The sequence below is a fragment of the Artibeus jamaicensis genome, unplaced genomic scaffold (assembly GCF_021234435.1).
Source record: "Artibeus jamaicensis isolate MK-2021 breed Jamaican fruit bat unplaced genomic scaffold, CSHL_Jam_final scaffold_833, whole genome shotgun sequence".
NCBI lineage: Eukaryota > Metazoa > Chordata > Mammalia > Chiroptera > Phyllostomidae > Artibeus > Artibeus jamaicensis.
The window spans coordinates 6,791,581-6,813,012 of record NW_026522056.1 but is presented as its reverse complement, the minus strand read 5'-3'; positions in this window follow the sequence as shown (position 1 = coordinate 6,813,012).

Below are 21,432 nucleotides of genomic sequence, written 5' to 3'. Positions count from 1 at the left end.
CTCATTAATTACCTAAAAAAGCTGTCAGGTGTTCACTTTAAGATAAAAAAATGGTTACTATGAAATAATTTCTTTTATTTTTGAGGGAGCATTAATCAAATCTTTATGATGCAGTTATAATATCAATATAATTACTGCTCAGGAAAGAAAATGTGAGTTGAAACCACGTAAAAGATACCATTTCATAGCCAATCATACTGACACACAGTAAAGTCTGATCAATTCAAGTTTCGGGTAATTTATGGAAAACTACAGTTATTTGTGAAATGCACAGTAGTGAAGTCACCACTCTAAAGAAGAAGTTATACTCACAGTAAATAGGAAAGTGCAGGTGAACAAGGATGGATTCTTCTTCCAGGTAGAAACCCAAAGAAACCTGTGGGGATGTGCACCAGGATGCATGTGCAAGACGGTTCACAGCAGAACTGTTTGTATTATCAAACAAACAAATCCAGGTATAAAAGTGTATACCAACAGCAGGAAAAATAGTATTTGCATACAGCCTCAAAAATAAATGCATTATCACTACATGCAACACCAGGAAAAAAACCTACAATACGGGGTTGAGTTAAAAAGAAAGTCAGGGAAGAATATATGCACTATGAATGTATTTATATAAATTTAAAAGTTGTGCAAAACTACAATAAGTTATTTAGCATACAAGTATAATAAACTTATAAAGAAAACAAGGAAATCGAACACAATTCAAGATAGTGGCTACTTCTGAGAGAGTAGAGAAAGGATTAGAATCTAGGATAGGCTGCAGATAACTTTGAATAGTCATGTTTTTCTTAGATGGGGTGGCGAATAATTGGGAGTTTGATTTATAGCTTTAAATCTGACACATATCCTTTTAATATCCTCAACATTTGATAAAACTAAATTTTAAAAAACAGTCCTCAGTGACAACCAAGACGGACTATAAAAATAAGGCATTTGAGGTGGGAAGAGCTTCATACATCAACCAAGGTTGCAAAAGTTCTTTAGGTTGCAAATGAACAATAGCAAAATGGAAAACTAAGTTTAAGCAACAAGGAGAATGTATTGTCTCAAGGAAACAAAAGCCTAGGGCTCCAGCCACAGCCTGTAGATGAGGGAGGGAGGGAAGAGTGTGGTCCAGCTCTGAGACCAGATCCTGATTCCTCTGAGCTTTGCTTAATCCCACCTGGGATCTGTGGTGAGGTAGCTTTCTCTCTGGAAGATGGCTACACCTGCTCCAGTACCACATTTTCTAAATTCAGGCCTTCAGATACAATGGAAAAGAAAATATGTATCTTATTCACCAGTCCTAGCAAAAAATTTATGTTGTGTCCCATTGGCTCAAGTTTGGATCAGGTGATGATCTTTGACCAGCTACTGGTCAGGGGGCATAGAGTGTTCTGATTGGCTGAAACCTAACAATATATTCACTCTTAAGCTAGACTTGGAATGAACGTCTTTGGACCCGCAAAACCAGGAGCAGAGAAGAAATGATTGCCAGAAGAAAATCAGGGTTCTTATTCCAAAAGAATGCAAAATCCACTTTAGGTAGCCAAACTTAAAGATCTAACCAGCCATGGACTCTGACTCGTCTCTTAGCGAGTCTAACCAGAAAAGCTTGATGTAGTTTAATTGAAAGTAGCAGAAAGGGCCCAGAGATAAGTATTGGTCCATGCTCAGGTTCCCCAGGAAGCTGAGCCTGAAGCAGGGGCTTTCCTGCTTTCAATTTATGAGGGAACTTCAAAGGACAAGAAAAAGGGTAAGGAGAATGAAGCAGGGAAGGAGGGAGACACAATCCAAAATACATGGATGAAAACAGTCACCATTAACAAGATTGGTTGCTCTGTCCTTGGTGGAGGGCTTTCCACCACAGAGTGCTATAAATTGCCCCTATTTCTCCTTGATCAAAGTTTTACCCCACAGGTCACACATGCAAGGTGCTGAGCAGAGAAGCCCTGAAATGAGAAGTAAGAGGTAACCAGCACAGGGGTGAGGTGAGATACTGCCAGGTTGTATCTGTATGAAGGTATTTCTACCCACACAGAGCTGGTTTGTTGCAAGACCAGCTGGTTAGCTGAAAGACCAGATGGAAGAAAAAGCAGGAGAGACAGAGCAGATCCAGTACTGAGCCTTGAATAGGGAGACTCATGGGCAGAGAATCCATACTTTGCTTTACTTCATATTATTGCTCAGAATGCAGGTGGCGGCCAAGGGTCAAAATCCCCATCATTTCAGTGACACAGCACAGGGCCCTCTCAACAGGAGTTCTTCTCCAGCCTCTGAAGCTTCAGGCCTCCAGGGGTTCAGTTGTTGTCTCTCAAAAACTGTCTGGTGCACCAGAAAGGATGGGTGGGAGGCCCACTCTCATGTACATCACTTACTTCTCAGATGACCTGCTAAACTGACTGTCCCATGCCTGAACTAAGTTTTAGTAAATGCTCATCATCGACCCCAGGTTTTTGTGAGGCCCCCTCTCACATTGTCATAAGCCCAAAACTATGGGCAAAAGTGAAGAGCCAGGGGGAAATAAGAACCATAGAGTAAGAATGATAAGAGAATCAAAGGCTTTGGGGTAATTCAACTGAAGGAAGCAGAGAATTTGTGGAATTTGTGGCTTGCAGATGGTCTGGAGAGTGGTACTCCTAGTAAAGGGACCATTTTCCTGTTGTGTGAGCTGTTACAGTTCCTTGTAGGTTAACTTTCTGTTGCATTCTGTGCTGCTGTGATGCGTAATTGGTTTCTGGGAGGTCAGCAGTGTCTCATGAAAAAGCCCGTTTTGAAAAAAATCAATTGGAAACATTAAACTGGAAATAATTCTATGCTTAGCTACAGAAACTACAGAAACACATTTCATTGATGAAAAGCTTTTAAAGAATAATATAGGCCTTCGTTTCCTAATCCATAAAGTGAGGGGGCTGGATTAGGTAATCTTAAAGGTCATTTGTTTGTCTTCAGTGCCAGGAAGCTTAAAGCTCCAGTTGTTATACATTTTAAAGAGGAGTTTGGGGTTTGGGTTTGTTTATGTCTCTGCCTCTTTCTTTTGTTCTGTCCCTTTCACCTTTTTAGTTGGTGCTAACAGCATCTGTATATATATGTGGGTGTCTATATGTACAGTGAGCCATTGCAAATCCCTCTGGTAAGCTTATACAACCTGTAAGATTCCTTCAATTTCTAATATTCTATGATTCTAATAACACCTAGACCCACTTTTCCCATCTGAAAAATAAAAGAAATAAGTATTGCTTCTCTCTTTGACCAAATGTTGACTCTTAGGTACATTGAAGCATCCAGTGTAAATAACAGCTCTGAGAAGCTTCAGGGTGCCCTGTGCCCTCCGAGCTCAGACCTTGACTACGGAGTCAGAGCTCTGACCTTGGCTGAGACAGCCCTGGAATGCCCAAGACAATTCCTCTGTGTCTGCCTTTCATCAATACCCTGACTCCCTCCTCAAGAGCCTGGTCCCAGCTCTGTCACCCTGCTTTGAGATTTAGTCGCAGAATTTAGCCTCCTACAATCAGGGACACTAGGACAGCTGGGACACCGGGGGCATTCCTTGCCCAGGTCTATTCAGGCCCCTCAGGGAAGCCTAGCAGACCTATCAGCAGCACTCTGAGGGAGCAACGCAGGGCTTTTCCTGGGTACGTTCTCTCCATTTCAGAGCCATTCCCCTCAGGAAGAGCCAAGAAGAGGACAAAGAGGTGTCACTGGGCCCCACTCCTTTCCTCTGCCTTTCCTGTCCTCCTCCCTTTGTCACTGTGCTAATTTATCTGCCTGCGTGGACCTGAACTCTTTTCGGAACATTCTGTTTTAGTTGCTGTCCTTCAGTTTCCCTTTGTTTTCTTTTCCTTTATTCTGTCTTTTTCTTCTCTTGTCAAATGCCTCTTCCCTTCAGGATTAGCTTATATGCTATTGTATATTCTATAGTTGAGGCCCCATATCTGTACGCAGAGGGAAGTGACTCTCATACATTCTATTCTGAGCTCATTGTGGTGGTCTGGAAGGAATGAGCTAGATCCGCAGCTTAGTGCACATATAAATCCGGGGCTTGTGCCTTTCAGGGATGGTTATTGGTCTTCATGACTGTATAGTTTGAAGGCTCCACATTAATGCACCCTTTCTTCTTGCCACCTCAGGTGGAAAATCCATTCCGGGCTGCAGTTGTGAACTGGAAACATAAAATCCTCAGCAGGGTGTTGGCAGGCACGTCCTAGGACGTTGGCCTTGACGAATTGGTGATGGTGACGGGGAAATCACTTTCTATACAGGTGCCAGATGAGGGAGGGCAAGCTGTGCAGATAAAGGACGGGGAACCGGCATTTCGTGCCTCCAATACCTGCTACTCACCTTCATGCGGTCATAAACTGTCATTTAATTCTAATAATAACCAATTAGGAAATAATCATTAAGCCACTATGCAGGTGAATAAGCTGAGGCTCTAGGAGATAAGCTCTTTCTCAAGGTCGCACTGCCAGTAGATGGTTGAGGCAGAATCATCACCCAGGTTTGTGTGACTGCAAAGGCCATGCTCTTTTACCAAGTGATATGACAACCCTCTAAGTGTTGATCCCAGCCCACTGAGATGGCTGCTAGCATCCACAATTTACAAATAAGAAACTCGAGGCTCAGAAAAGTTCACTAACTTGCCCAAGTTCATGCTATTATAAAGTAGCAGGAGGCATTGCTACCCTGTCTTGCTCCAGAGTCCACATCTGTAAGTAACCCACTCAACAGCCAAAGCACTTAATCCCCAAGGAGGGTGGCCTGATGTGCTGAACACCTGAGACAGGTTTGGGCCTGCAGCCAGTAAGGTTTCTCAGATGTCTCGTTTGGTTTCCATCAGTGTGTACTTAAGCCCCAGCGAGCTTCCCAGACAAACAGTGCCCTGCTCTTCCTGAGACAGGCACCATTTGTTCCACACACCCACTTCCCCCAGCCCTGGGTGTGCTGCTGTGCCGGGGCAGCTGCGCCATTCACAGCCCATATGGCGGAGCTGCAACCCACTTAGTGTAAGGGATGCACCAGAAGAGCCTGACAAAAGGAAGCAGCTTTGCTGCCCGCGGGATGATCCCATTTGGAAACCAACGTGGGGGGGGGGGGCAGGAGTCCTGTGGTCACCGCACTGCAGGCCCAGCCAACCCCTGCAGCAGGAACCAATTACCATGGGACAAATCTGCTTACTTTGGTGCATAAGAACTGCTAACCAGATTTTCAGTCATTTCCCCTCCCTTGAAGCAAACCAGCTCAAGCAGCACCCTAGTTGGAAGTAGAACAATATCTACAGAGACAGAAGGCAATAGAAAAAAAAAAATAACAACAAAATCAAAACAAACCAAAATTTTCCCAGAGCAAAATGGCTGATAGCCCGGGGTCTATGAGGCCTGTCCTCCTATTTTAGACCCAACCTCTCCTTCTTCTCCTGTAATGTCATTTCTCCGTAGCTGCGAAACCCTCCTTTGTGTTTAATTTTTTTCTCCTAAGAAACAGATGGAAAAACCACAAAGTACATACTGGATAAAGAAAAATGTTGGGAATGAGGGAACCAGCCTAAGAGTGAGCCTCGCCAAGGGGGCCTTTTCAGAGGCCCAGCCTTGAGGCTGGATGGCAAGCAACAGGCTCACCTATGAGAGCAAATGAGCCCCAAGAAGAGGAGCCCAGAAATCTCTGTGTAGCTCAGAAAGAGGCCTGTGTATCTGAGAAACTGTGAGAAACACTCTGAAATTTTACCAACAAGGCAAAGTAGTTTGGCTTTTGAGATGGGCTACCTGTAATCCACCCTCACCTGAAAGGGGCCTATGCATGGAGCTCTGTCCAGAAGGAAGCCAGCTCTGAGCTGGAAGCAGGAAGTATTGACCCCTGTGTAGAAGAAGGAACAGCGGAAATGGTGAAGAAGAATGAGGGCGGCCAGGGAAAAGGCTGGGTGTTGGCCGTATGAGGATGGGGAAGTGAGTGAGCTCCTAAACTCCTGGCAGGCTCAGCTGCTAAGCTGCAGTGTTAACAGAGTAAGGGCACGGATCCCCAAATAAGGTGTGTTTTGGCCTTAGGGTAAAGTGTGCATTTACAGAAAATATATTGTCCCCTTAGGCAATATGTTATTTCTCATGACCCAGAGAAACTTGACTGGTAACCAAAAAGGAAAGAAAAAAAGAACAAGATCATAGAAAGTTACTGTTTGGGAACATAGAAGTAGAATCCTTACGGTTTGTTCTCCACAGGGAGGCCCTGAGATATATCACAGAATGTCATGCTTATTCCCAGATAGGCAATCTTCAGGGTTGGGGCTGCCCCTGAGACAAATAAAGCTCACACTTGAAACTGAGAAATGTGTTCTTTTTATAAATGCCTAACTCTGTGTCTCCCAGGTAAGCCAGGCCAACAAGAAGCTGGTCACTCCACCCAGTCGGGGATTGTTCTAAGAGGGACACCAGCCAAGAGTGCCAGGTGGGCACTCAGCAAATCTTCTCATATAGGAACAACCTCATATATGAATCTAGATATTAATCTCAGGCCTCCAGACGTCATACCTTATTAGTACTCAGAGGATCCGACTTAGGAAGTTGTGATTGCTTCAGCCAACTGAGTGTGACAGAAATGAGCTCATGCGACAAAACACAAAAGCTGCTTCTACCTGACTCGTTTGGGGAGGCCCCCTCTCAGGATCCATGGGCTATTCTGTGAGAAGCTTGAACCATTTGGAGATGCCATGTGTGCGTATTTCAAGACTTCACATAATGCCAGGCTACGTGAGTAAAGAAGGCCACCGTTGATTTCAGGCCCTGGCTTTTTACGTCACTCCAGCAAAGGACTGAGCTATCACTAAATAAAGACCAAACCTCCCCACCGTGCCCTGTCTGAATTTGTGTGCCTCTTCTGAGCACCATGAAATGATAGTTGTTTTACATCATTAAATTGAGGGTACTTTATTTAACAATAATAACTGAGGACACTCAGTGTTGTACAAACTGACATTCACATGCTCAATTTATAATAGTATTCATATATACTCCTTTATAGAGATTGTGTGTTGCATGTTCTAAGTATGAAGAAAAGTAATTAGACACTAGAAACTTGCTTGAAAATTGAGGAAGAAAAGACTGGTGATTGTAAGAGGTATTTCCTGGGCCACTGTGTTGGGGTCTGATGAAATATCTTTACTCTCTCTTTAAGGTCCACAGTCCTATTTTCATCTTTTGAGAAAATATTAGGAATTAGGCACTGTTCTAAATGCTTACTATACAAACATGAATTAGGGAAATCCTACTTGTTAGTTCATATTTTAGAGAATATAGACATATAAACCAATACTCATAACAATGGATTAATGTCTGTGAGAGAGTTAGGAACAGGTGTAATAAGGCGACAACTGAGCTGAATCTGGATAGATAAGTAGTGTCAGCAGAAGACACAGGGTATTCTTTGCAGAAAGAACCGCACATGCAAGGCACAGAGGAGGAAAATCACACAGTATGTACGAAGAGCCATAAGGTCCTTGGTTCTTCGATGGGTAAAGTGTAAATAGGGAGGAACAGGGTGGAGAGGCCAGGGCAAGGAATCCCTAAAGTGCCTGAATGCCAGGTAGGAGCCTGGATTTCACAGTGCAGGTAGTGCAAAGCTGGGGGTATTTGCCACTGGGAAGTGGCATGGTCAAGTTGTGCTTTAGATTAATGACTCTGCTGGTTGTATCAATGATGCAACTGAGAGGGCAGGTATGTGGGCAGAGAAACTCACTGGGTGATTGTTTCCAAAGCCCAAGAGAGAAACTATAAAAGAGTAAACTTGAATAGTAATAGAGGGGATGCAAAGGGGAGAATGGGTTTCAGAATATGTGTAGATAGAATTTTCTAATCAATGAGATGCAGGTTGAAGATCAGGGAGGGATCAATATTGTGAACTTGAAGTGCTTGTGAGATACAGATATGGAAATGCCCAGCAGAATTTGAATATTTAAATCTGAAGTGAGGGAAATGAAAATTTGGACATTATGCACAAATTACAAAAGCAGATAAACTCTCCCAGGAAAAATGTGTGGAGGAAAGAGAATAATAAAGATAAACCCTGAAGAAATTACAAATGACATTCAAAAACAGAATGAATAAATTAATTAATTGATAGCATGCGGTGGAGTATTATATAACAATGAAAATGAATACTACAACCACTTGCAACAAAAAGAACTAAGTCTTACAAAAGTGAGAGAAAATGCAAGTATTAGAAAAATGCATGAAATAAAGTATGCAAAGTTAAAATAGGCAAAAAAAATCAATAAATTGTTAACAGATAAATATAGGTGGGTAAAACCACAAGGAATAAAAAGAGAATGACAGACACAAAGGTCGGAAGAGCAGAATCTCAAGGGGTGGAGGGAGGGCTGCCACTGTGGACAGATACACTGGGGACTCCAGTGGCATTGGTAACACTCTCTCTTAGGATGGCTCGAGGCTTCACAGGTATAAACATTCACAGCTCATATAAAAATTACATATATTGTTTTTGAATGTTTGAAATCATTTATAGTGATATATTTAAATGACCAAGATGTAACTAAGAGACAAAGAAGTTGAGACAGAAAATGTAAATTCAATTACTCTTCTAAGCATCTTGACTGAGGACGAGAGATTAGATAGGGTTTAGGTTAGAAGAAGATAGGAGATGATGGAGAATGTCTCTAGCATCATAGTGATGTGAGCAGTTGTACAGTCTCGAGGGGCTGGTGTGCAGGAAAGATAGCAGCTGATGTGTGATTTGGTGACCTTGGGGAATAAGAAGAGGAACATTTATACAGGTATTTCAACCTTACTAGTGAAGCAATAATCAGATTGACCTAGGAAACTTTCTGTTTTTAAGCAGTTTAATTTTTGGAAGGAAAACTTCTTTCCCTGGGAAAGCCCTTCAGGTCTCCCTTTATGTCCCTTCAGTAGCCGTCTGTATAACCGTGACCTCCGAGTGCCCTGGCAGGAAGCACACATGAGTGCACAGCAGGAGAGTGACAGATACTTTCTACCGAAACCAGGTAAAAATAGGATTATTTTCACTAGACTTCAGGGAGAAAAAACACAAACCATTGGTAGGTGACCATATTACCAAATGAAAAGCTTATTTGACACTTTGACTAATCCAGGTCGTGCTGGAAATAATCATCTCACTGCAAATGACTTCTAGTTTTACTTCTATTTCTGTGTCTTTATGGTATGACTCATCGCCTGCCCCTAACCTTGTCATAGATGGCAGACCCCACTATACTTACTAGTTGTCCAGTCATTTTATTACAGGGGCTTTCTCTGCCTCACCTGGGGAACAATTACTTTGTCCCTCTTATTTAGTTAAGGTTTTTACGAATCTTATTCTCTGGACCTCACTGATTATTTTCTGTTGGTCTTTTTTTCTTCCATTGCTTACAGCCTGTAGAAAAATAAAATGTTTATAGTGTTCACGTTCAGTCTTTCTTGTGTTTTTGCCCCAAGTTCACCTATCGAGGCTCACATCTGGAAATCTTGAATTATTGACCTAGTAGCTGGATTACAAATATTAAAAAAGGAAGATTATCTATCTTTAGCTGGTACCCAAATTTGTCTTATATATAGGACCATTTATGTTTTAGAAATCACTATCGATCACTTGAGGGTGAACGGTAAGACCCTAAAAAGATGGGTTGCAATACAACCAACCAAAAAAGCTGTAAGAGATAGTTATCTTCATAGCATGAAATGAGTTTTGTTTATTTATAAAGGTATAAGACCCTTACAGACAAACCCACCCACAAATAGCTGTGAACATCACACAAAATACACAAAGCAAGCCCCTGAAAGCACTGGAAAATGAACAAAAGCAGAGAGGTTTTGAAAGTGGGACAAAAAGCCACTGTCCTTCTGTCCTGAAGAACAAAGGAAAGACACAAGTCAACCCTGGGTGCAGAAAAGTGAAGAGGGAACCCTGAAAATGAGAGAGCCACAGGAGAGCCCCACATTCTGTAAAGTAATTTGGCCCAAGTGTGTGGGTGGCCCCCAACAAATGCACGTGTGAGCTTCCGGCCAAGGCTAAGACAGGTGAGCTGAGCTCTAGGCAGTACCCACCATGGGCGAGAAAGGGGTTAAGTTGGAATCCAATCAAAGTAGTTGTTTGCTAAAACAAAATATCAACAATCTTTTAAAAAATAACAGAATTCAAAGTTGCTATAGAATGACTGTCTGCATTCATACTATCCAGTCTGCTGCAAAATTAATCTGTAAGAAATCAAGTAAATGGGACACAATCTCATGGGAAAAGACATGGAACAGAGGCCAAGCCTGTGATTCCATATGTTGGAACAATCAGATAAGGGTTTTTAAGCCACTATTGCTGGTGTCCAATGAGATAAAGAAAAATACACTTGTCATGAATACAAAACAGGGATTCTTAGAAAAGAGAGAAAATACACAAGAGGATCAAATGGAAATTCTAGAATTGGAAATAAAATACTATTCTACTGCATACACATTTGAGTATGAAAACAAACAAAACCAACCTGTCAGCACCAATCGTTGGCAAAGATGTAGCATCTTCAATACATCGCCAGTGGTGTTGTAAACTGCACAACCACTTTGGCAGTTTCCAGAGAGAAGCATACACCAATCATATGGACTCTGTGATTTCGCTCCCAGGTATTTACCCAAGATAAATACAAACATCTGTCTGCACAAAGGCTTGTTCACAAATGTTTCAGCAGCTTTATTTGCAATAGTTCTAAACTGGAAAGAACGTTAAGCGTTCATCAGTGGGTGGATGGACAAAGTGTAGTGCATCCATGCAATTACTACTCATTAATAAAAGGGAATTCTTGGGGGTGAATCTCAAAATCATTATGCTGAGAGAAGCCAGATGCAAAAGAGGAACACAAACTAGTAAATAGTGTGATGTTATTTTTATAAAATTTAATACAATCCTAGAAAATGCAAACTAATCTACAATGACCAGAAGTCACTTGCATGCAGTAGGGATTGCATTAGGCTGAGGAGGGAGAGAGATTAGTTTGCAAAAAAACATGAAGTTTTGTGGGTGACATAAACATTCTTCTTGACTGTGGCAGTGGATTCACTGTGTATGCAATTGTCAAAAACTCATCAAATTGTACACTTTAAATGAATACAGTTTGGTTTATGTGGAATAAACTAATGATTAGGAGTCAGAGCAAGGAGAGAAAAGAGCAAGTTCAATAACATGGAACCCCAGTGGAGCCCAGCAAGGTACTGAAGACTATCATTTCTTAAGATCAGGCATGTTTAATATTTAGTCAGAACCGTTTGGGCTCCCTGAAACATAACCCCATCCCATGCTCTACAAAACCTCTGTTGTGTAATTCTGAGAAATACACAACAATTCGTGACTGGCTTTCCATGAAAAGTAAGGACAGGAACTTAGTTGTACAGATGGCTTAACATAGGATGGAATAAGGAAAGCATGCAAAAGGCCCAGGAACAAGCCATAAACTGAGTCATTTCAGGAGAAACTGGAATTTAGGGCCAAAGGTCACCAGACAAATATAACACCCACAAATTGGAAGAAATCGCAGGGAGGCACCGTTTTTTCTGTGCGATTTGGACTGGGGATGTGAGTCAGTTGTCCAGATCTTAAAGAGCACCATGTATTCAGACAATGATCTGGAGGGTATCTATGAAAGCCCTGCACACTAGACTTTCCACTTGCATGCATGGACATAAATGCAGAATCCCTATATTCCTAAGGTACTAATCCTCAATCAAGGGACACATGAGAATCACCTGGGTTCTTCAAAAATTGGAACCAAGTTCAACCAAGTTGTTATCTCCAGGGTATGGTGTAGGCACGTGTATTTTTAAAATTAATCTAAGGAACTCTTCACTCACTGGCTTCTGGGCCCACAGAGAAAAGACTGAATGCTTCACTTTTTGATCCAGAGAGACTTAGCCCCTTAACCAGACAGGTTCCTGACCCCACTGGAACCCCACGCCGCAGTGGTGGGCTGGCCCAAATCTTCTGGCCACGCAGCTTCAGCCAGTGCCTAATATGAACTAATCTGTGACACAGAAGTCCAGGGGCAGTGAAAAGACTTCCCAAATATACCAGAAAGCTGTTCCCTAAGTAACCAAGTTACCTGGTGTCTATAAAGTGCTCCGTAGAACTTTACTCTGAAACTCTCTCTTCTGAATTCTGAGCAAGGAATGGAAAGGTCATGCTTTTAAATGTGCCAGCTAAACTGCTGCTGTCCTAATAAAAATGGCTTCCCACACTTAACCATTCAGTTCCCCTTTGTCCACAAAGTGAACCATGCAAACGCCCAGAATGGATGGACTTATAAAAGGAAAGCTGAAAGGACAAATGTAAAATAATGTACAATAACCGTCTACTTATATGGTCATTAGAAGAATAAACAAATGGGATCTCATCAAAATAAAAAGCTTCTGCATGGCTAAAGAAAACAGTATTAAAGTAAAAAGACAACCAACTGTATGGGAAAACATTTGCCAATGATACCTCAGACAAAGGTTTAATCTCCAAAATATACAAAGAACTTGCACGACTCCACTCTAAGAAAACACCCAACCCAATTAAAAAATGGGAAAAGGACTTGAACAAACACTTCTCCAAGGAGGACATACAGACCATTCAGAGACACATGAAGAGATGCTCAATATCGTTAGCTATCAGAGAGATGCAAATTAAAACCACAATGAGATACCACTTTACACCAGTCAGGATGGCTATCATAAACAAAGCAACAAACAACAAATGTTGGAGAGGTTGTGGGGAAAAGGGGTCCTTAGTTCACTGTTGGTGGGATTGCAGACTGGTACAACCATTATGGAAAACAATATGGAATTTTCTCAGAAAAATAAAAATTGACCTGCCTTTTGACCCAGCAATTCCACTGCTGGGATTATATCCCTAAGAATCCTAAAACATCAATATCAAAGAACCTATGCACCACAATGTTCATAGCAGCACAATTTACAATAGCCAAGAGTTGGAAGCAACCTAGGTGCCCATCAGTAAATGAATGGATCAAAAAATTGTGGTACATATACACCATGGAATTCTATGCTGCAGAGAGAAAGAAGGAGCTACTACCTTTTGCAACAACATGGATGGAACTGGAAAGCATTATGCTGAGTGAAATAGGCCAGGTGCTGAAAGACAAATACCATATGATCTCACCTTTAACAGGAAGCTAAACAACAAAACAAACAAGCAGAAAAAAAAAGACACTGAAATAGACAAGGGGATAGTGACCAGAGGGGAGAAGGAAGGGAAGTTAAGGGGAAAAAGGGGGAGGGATTTGGAGGAACAAATAGGAAGGACACAGGGATGAGAACTAAGGGGGGTGGAAATGGGAGGGAGGTGGGGAGCAAGGGGCGGGGGAGGCTGGGATGGGATGGGAAAAAATAGACAAAAAACTGTACTTGAAAAATAACTAAATAAAATTTAAAAAAAGAAAAAAAGAATTTAACTTTTTTAATGTGCAAAATTAAAAGGAGCTATTATTCATCTTGGAAATAAGATCATGTGTGCTTTAATCTTCAGTATTTTTTTTTTTTTTTGCATTCTGGGTGTGATTCTAAGGTAAATCAGATGGAGCATATCATTCCTTAGCTAACACAACTTTGATTCTTTCTATATATCAAGTATTGTTCTCACACTTCACATATACTAAGTAGTTTAAATATTACAGCTCCATGAGTTATCTGTTATATTTATCCTTATTTCACAAAGGAAAAGAAAAGAAACTGGGATAGAAACAGTTTAACCAACCCTCCAAAGATCACACCTGTGTGAGGCGGAGGAGCCGTGCTTTCCACCCCAGCTGTCTGGATCCAGAGAAAACACTCATCTGTAAACCACTACACTCTGTTGACCCTTGGGGCTTAAAACACTTCTTCCAGCAACATGTTTCCCATCCCATGGCATTTAAAAATGGTCATAGAAATAGCTGGACTTGTTCATTCAGTTTTAACCTCTGACAGTATATATTATAGAAATAATATTGTCGAAAAATGCACTTTGTTACATTGTCAGGTGTCTGTGACATTCGACAACAAGTAATCTAAGAAAACATGCAAGATAGGTCAACAAAACTCAGGAGTAAGGGAAATTTTGTTCAACATTAAAAAAGATATACTTGCTTATTGTGAGTTTTTCCATGCTCTTATCTTTTTGCTTGGGCCACCAAGAAACCAAGACCTCCATTTGTAAACTAACACTTTTAAAACGTAGTCCCTTTTACCATGTTTTTCACTTATTGGGCTTGCTTTCTCATTTTTTTCTCTGTTTGTACTAATGTATCTTATCTATTTTACTGAATTTTACATGTATACTTAGTCTTGCTTTAGATCTTTTGTAATACAAGGCAGGTATGGACTACAAAAATAGAAACTTTTTTTAAAATAGAAATTATAGAAGACCTAGAGCCTTTTAGGTAGCACGTGTGGATGTAAAGAAATACTCTATTTTTCTAAGAAAAATGTTAATTATCTTGAGCTAATTCCTGATCAATAGTCTCCTCTTAAAGATTTCTTCTCTCTCTCTGTCTGTGCCTCTTCCTACCCCCATTCTCCTTTGCACCATTTCCTCCTTCCCTCCTTCCTTCCTCCTATTGAAAAAATACTACAAGTATTTTTCTGTTGAACACAGTTATGCATACTATATCTTCAAAATCAGTTATTAGAAACATGATTATTGCACACCCATTTTGAAATAGATTTGTTCTTTGTTTATCTACTCAATCATTCATAGATGTGATTAATTCTTCATTAACACATGGTAAATATTTTTCCAGAGCAGCACTGTTTTGTAATTTGGTTTATTTTTTTAACTTTCATCTCTAAGATGTCAAAGGTATTATTCCTTTTCATGGTTTTCAGATTTTTTTCATGTTTAGAAAGGTTTCTCATACTGCAGTTATATAAAGAAACCCACCTATATTTACTTCCATATTTTTAAATTCGAATCGACAATAAACCTGCCTCTAATTTTTCTAAAGAACAACTTGTCTTTTACATAATTTGAATGATACATCTCCCCCCCCCCCACTGCTACATCCATCATCCACAAAATCTTTATTTATATTAGGGTCTATTTCTTGCTAGTGTATTACATTCATTGGTCTATTTACCCACATATGACTATGCCAATATAGTTTAAAATTTCAGCATGCTTACATTTCTGATAATGACTATTTTACCCTATTATTTTAAAAGATGATATGCTTATTCTTACATGTTACTTTTAAAATATCATTTTATCAAATCCTCCCAAATTCATCTTGTTTTTTGACTGAAATATCAAAATTACAGATTAATTCAAAGAATGTGTATAAAGAATTTTACATTAGTGAACTTTGTTAGTTTGACACATCTAGTTTTTTAATATTATTTTTCTTGGTATTGAATTTATTTTATTGGATTTTTAAGTTACAAAGTAATACAAATTTGCTGTAACAACTCAAGCAGTATAAATATTTAGTAAAACAAACAAATTATTATCCCTCTAGTCGATCCAAATCCCCAGGGTAACCAGTGTAAACAAGGTTGTAGGTAGCATTCTGTGCCTTTGCACACTTCAATCAAAGCTTTGAATGTACATACACATATGTGTACATTCCTGCTTTTTACAAAAATGTTTAAGTAACGGGTAATGCTATACCCATTACTCAGCAGCTTGTTTTTTCCTCTTGACTGGGAGATTTACAGACTTCTCTTTAGACCAGTATATCTTAATCTAACACCTTGTTCCGCATACCAATCTGGGTGCATCATAGATGATTCATTTCCTGTATTGATAGAACTTTGGGTTGCTTTGCTTGTTTTTAATTTTTTTGATTTTTAAATGTTGTTATTTTTTTCAGTTATAGTTTATATTCAATATCATTTTGTATTAGTTTTAGGTGTATAGCATAGTGGTTAGATGCAATATTATTTTTTGATCTTTAGTAGAATTCAAAGTTTCTCAATATTAGTTCTTTATACTCCTTGTTCATTTTATCCCTAGGTATTTCACCTACTTTTGATGTTGTCACTTTAAATGGCATCTTGTTTTTTATTATAACTTGCGAATGACTGGAGATGGATATATGTTGTTGTATATTAATTTTATAACCAACTTCCCTATTAACCTTTGTTATCATTTCTAATATTTTAATAGTTATCCTGAATTTTTCATGTATAGTATCACATTTTTGCAAATAGTAATGTCCTCTCTAACATTTGTACTTTCCTATTTTCCCCATGTAGTAGATAATCCTTAAGAATATTATTAAAAATACATTGATAATAGACATATTTATTGTGTTTCTAACTTTAGTGGAGAACTCTATTAGCATTTTCATCAAGTCTGACACTGTGTAGTAAATTATGTCAAGATATTTTATTAGGACTTCCGGCCAAGATGGAGACATAGGTAGATATACTTTGTCTTTTCACACAACCAAGAGAAGGACAACAACAAATTTAAAAACAAAAAATAACCAGAATTGCCAGAAAATTGAACTGTATGTAAGTCCAATAATCAAAGAGTTAAAGAAGAAACATTCATCCAGACCAGTAAGAGAGCATGGAGGCAGGCATCTGGGCAGAGAGAACTCATAGCAAGGTGGCAGCTGGCAGAGCAGAGTGTCCCACATTTGTGTTGGAATAAACCAGAAGGGACAACTGGGGAATGAGACAGACTGCCCAACCCAGGGTTTCAGTGTAGGGAAATAAAGCTTCAAAACTTCTGACTATAAAAACCTGTGCTGGTTGAGGCAGCAGGAGAAACTCCCAGCCTCACAGGGGAGTTTGTTGGAGAGACCCACAGGTTCCTAGAACATACACAAACCCACTGACCTGGGAATCAGCACCAGAAGGGCCCAATTTGTTTGTGGGTAGTAGAGGAAGTGACTGAAAGCTGACTGAGAGCTGAGCAAGTGGTATTGTTCTCTCTGGGACCCCTCCCCTACATACAGCACTACAACACATCCCAATGGGTTGACCCACCCTGGTGAATATCTAAGGTTCTACCACTACTATGAAACAGGCTCACAGAGACTATATATATATAGCCCAAATGAAAGAACAGAGTAAAGCTCCAGAAAAAATACACCTAAGTGATGAAGAGATAGCCAACCTATAAGATGCAGAGTTCAAAACACTGGTAACCAGGATCCTTACAGAAATGGTTGAGTATGGTTGCAAAATAGAGAAAAAAGTGAACATTATGAAAAGTGAAATAAATGAAAATGTACAGGGAACCAATAGTGAAGGGAAGAAAACCAGGACTCAAATCAATGGTTTGGAGCAAAAGAAAGAAACAAACATTGAACCAAAACCGAATGAAGAAACAAGAATTCAAAAAATTGAGGAGAGGCTTCGGAACCTCTGGGATAACTTTAAACATTCCAACAGCCTAATCCTAGGGATGCCAGAAGGAAAGAGGAAGAGCATGAAATTAAAAACTTATTTGAAAACATTAATGAAGGAGAACTTCCCCAATCTGGAAAAGGAAATAGACTTCCAGGAGGTCCAGGAAGTTCAAAGAGTTCCCAAGAAGTTGGACCCAAGGAAGTACACACCAAGGCACATCATAATTACATTAGCCAAGATTAAAGATAAGGAGAGAATCTTGAAAGCAGCAAGAGATAAAGGGACAGTCATTTATACAAAGGAGTTTTCATAAGACTCTCAGCTGATTTCTCAAAAGAAATCTTGTATACAGGCAAGAAGAGGCTGGAAAGAAGCATTCCAAGTCATGAAAGGCAAGAACCTATATCCAGGATTACTCTATCCAGGAAAACCACCATTTAGAAAGGAAGGGCAGATAAAGTGCTTTCCAGATAAGGTGAAGTTCAAGAAGTTCATCATCACCAAGCCCTTATTATGTGAAATATTAAGGGGACTTACCTAAGAAAAAGAAGATGATCAAAAATATGAACACTAAAATGACAACAAACTCACAACTATCAACAACCAAACCTAAAAAAAACAAAAACAAAAATGAACTAAGCAAACAACTAGAATAGCAACAAGTTTACAGAAATAGAGAACATATGGAGGGTTATCAGTGGGGAAGGGAAGGAGGGAAAATGGGGGAAAGGTACAGGGAATAAGAAGCATATATGGTAGGTACAAAATAGAAAGGGGGAGGTTAAGAATTGTATGGGAAACAGAGAAGCCAAAGAACTTACATGTATGACCCATGGACATAAATAAAGGTGGTAGAATGATGGTGGGAAGGGGTGGAAGGAAGTTAAGGGGAGAAAAAATTGGGACAACTATAATAGCATAATCAATAAAATATATTTAAGAAAACATGAAATTGATCCACAAAGAAAAAAAGAAATTTTATTAATAGTTTGCTTTCTTAATCTTTTTATTTCTTTTTCATTGTTTATTTTTAATTAGTAAAGGCATTATATTTTATTAAGTATTTTTAAAATATCTGTTAAAATAATATGCCATTATTTCTTTTTACTTATCTAATACAGTTGTTTAAATGCTGCCTTGCCTCAGTTTTAAGGTCAAGGCTAAGGTCAGTTAGTTCCCCTTCCTGAGAAGCTAAGTCTATACCCCTACCTTCTGCATAGAGTTTTTACACTCTGGACCACTGAACCTCTTCTAATCACCCCAGGCCGAGTACCAGACACTGTGGCGCAGTTCTCACACTCCACAGCCAACTGTATTCTATGTAGCCAATCCTCAATCTGCTTGCCCTGCCTTACTCCTTCCTTCCACAGTAGCTGCGCTAAAGGCACTTGCCAGAGCCCCCTTGTTCTCCACCTCTTGATCAACCCCGAGCTCCCCCTGAGCAGTCGGTGCATGTGCTGGGTTCTTCCCAGGGAACTATGAGTAATAAAACTGTAAAAGTCTTTCTGGTCTCTCTCTTCCTCTTCACTGGACCTCACTGTACTTCACCCAATGTAAAAGGGTAAAAATGCCATATTGGCATGTTGAATAATATTAATAGCTATTATAATATTTAAACCTTGACATTCCTTGGTATAATATATTAATCTTTCAATGTGCTTTGTGATTCTTCATACCAGTATTTTATTTTAGAATGTTGGATTTTTATAACAAATGTGCATCAAGAATTTAGATTGATATTCGTGCACTTTTAAACCATGCATTGTCAGGTTTTGTTATCAATACTGTGTGCGTTCTAGTAAAACAGACGTTCTTCTTCTCCATGCACTGGAACAGTCTCTTTAAAGGTGTGAAACAATTGGCCTGTGGAACAGTCTGAGCCTGAAAGGGGCTTGGGAGAGCAGGAGCAGTCGCTCTGGCAGCTTGCATTTCTTCATTATGACCTGTCTTATTTAAATTTTCTGTTTTCTGAAATAAATTTTTGGGTTTTTAATAATTTCCAACAGGTGCCAGGTGGGTAGAAGGAAGAAAGAACAGCTTGGAGCACAGGCTGCCACACAGCTCCCAGCCACTGTCCCCGCTCACTCCGTACTGCCCACCGCACACAAGGCCTTTTCTGGGACTCACAGCTCCTTGCTGTCCAGGCCAAACCCTCTTGAGATGCTGGATTCATGCTCTGATGAGACTTCAAAGCATTGGGAGGACCTGTTCATTGGCAGTTTGTGGCACTCATCTGAAAAAACTAATGGTATTTCTTTTCTGTGCTTCTTGAGTCTATATTGGCAAGGCACGAGCAGCCTTTTTCTGAAAGTGCTCTCACAGCGCAGTGCCACAGGCAAAGCAAGACAGGTTTCCATAGGGAGCAAATACTCTTTCACAGTCCAAGACTTTGTCTGTGGTGGTTGTCACCCTATAGAAGGAAAGTCCTGGAGAGCAGGGACCCTGGAGCCACTCATTCTGAAAATGCTCACCCAGAGAGCACAGTCAGAAAACACATGGTGCCTGATTTATCTAACAAGTGATGGAGCTTGACTACACCAAGACAACGAGAAGGAGAGCACCAAGCAGAACAGGAAGAAGGGACACGTTGCACATCAAATGCTTTGTAAGGGGTAGGGAACAGGACATTTCTCTGAGTGGGTGAAAACTCAGCTCTGAGCAGAATAGAGCTGATGGGGGGGGACTCACATGCAATTTGATTATTATTAGCAAAGCCATTATGTGAAATGAGGGTAGAATGTAGCATGTAATTCATTATTCAGGTGTGAAACTAGACCCAAGACTTGGGTTACCAACCTTGTCTGTAAATTGACCTGTACCCTAACAGGAACCCCAGTTCTACTCCTTACCCTGACTCCAGCAACATCATTCTGCCTAAAGCTGACTTTCCCAGACACCGATTTCCCAAATGCATTCAGTGAGTGAATGAAAACAACAAGTAAGTGATGAGTCTGACAAGGCCACTCTTCTGGTCAACTTAGTCTGGGATCCTACAAAAGAAAATTTGTTCTAAGAGTAGACTGTGGACAGCGATAAGGGAAAGGGTCTCTTAATAAAGGTTTCTACCCAGAGATCAAATGTTACCGGCATTTCCACAAGGCAGTGAAGGGAAGTTATTTTCTACTATTTCTTTATAATAAGGAAAACAAATTGTAGTCTACAACTGGCCCTCCGTGAACTTCCTTTCATTACAAACTGAGCTGTTACAATGTTATATTAAAAATGCTAGTCATTTGTGGTCTCATAAAACAGGCGTCATTCTGCCCTCAGGGGGCAATTTGGAAAAAACCTACGATGGTATAAACAGTCCTTCTCATCCCTCACCCACTATCCTCTGACTTAGAAGAACTTACAGACTGTTCACATGTTTTGGGGAAGTCATTAAAAAAGTGTCAAAGAGCAGCATCAGCTCCGAGAGTCAGGAGGCTGGCCAAGAAGCACCACTCCAGTCTTCCCGGAAAGTACAGTCAACGTCAGCTGGAACCGAGTGGCAGAGCTCCTTACAGGAGGAGAAAATAATTTTCCCTAACTCCCCAAATAAGTCCCATGTGCAACTTTAGCCTCATGGAGGCATTTATATCTGCCCAGGTCATGTTTCTATCTTCTCTTGAGCTCCATGTGCAATCTTAGGTGATATAACTGTTCTTTTATGTCTCTGCCTTCATAGTCTTTCCTGAGGAATTGATTTTAAGGTCCACAAAAAAGGGCTGATATGCCTTCTCTGGATAAGTAGCACATGAAAATGGGAAAGTGAAACCAAACTACAAGTCAGAAGAATCAACTTGTATAAAATAACAATAAAAAAACAAAACAAAAAAAAGAACCATATTGTGGTTCTGTCTCTGGAAAAAGCTAGTTGAATAACCTTGGACTTGTCATTTTCTTGTTTGGACATAAATTTGCTCACCCACTCGATGAATATTTATTTCATTAACTCAAGCAGAAAACATTCTCTGAGTGTCTTTTTTTGTCAAACACAATGAAAAATACTGGGGAAATGAAGGTGCAGATTCAGGCCTGATCTCCCACACAGCTCATTTTGTTTTGCTATAGTAGTGTGATGCATATTATACTTGAGATCAGGGCAATGATTTTCTCTTGGAGGAGCATA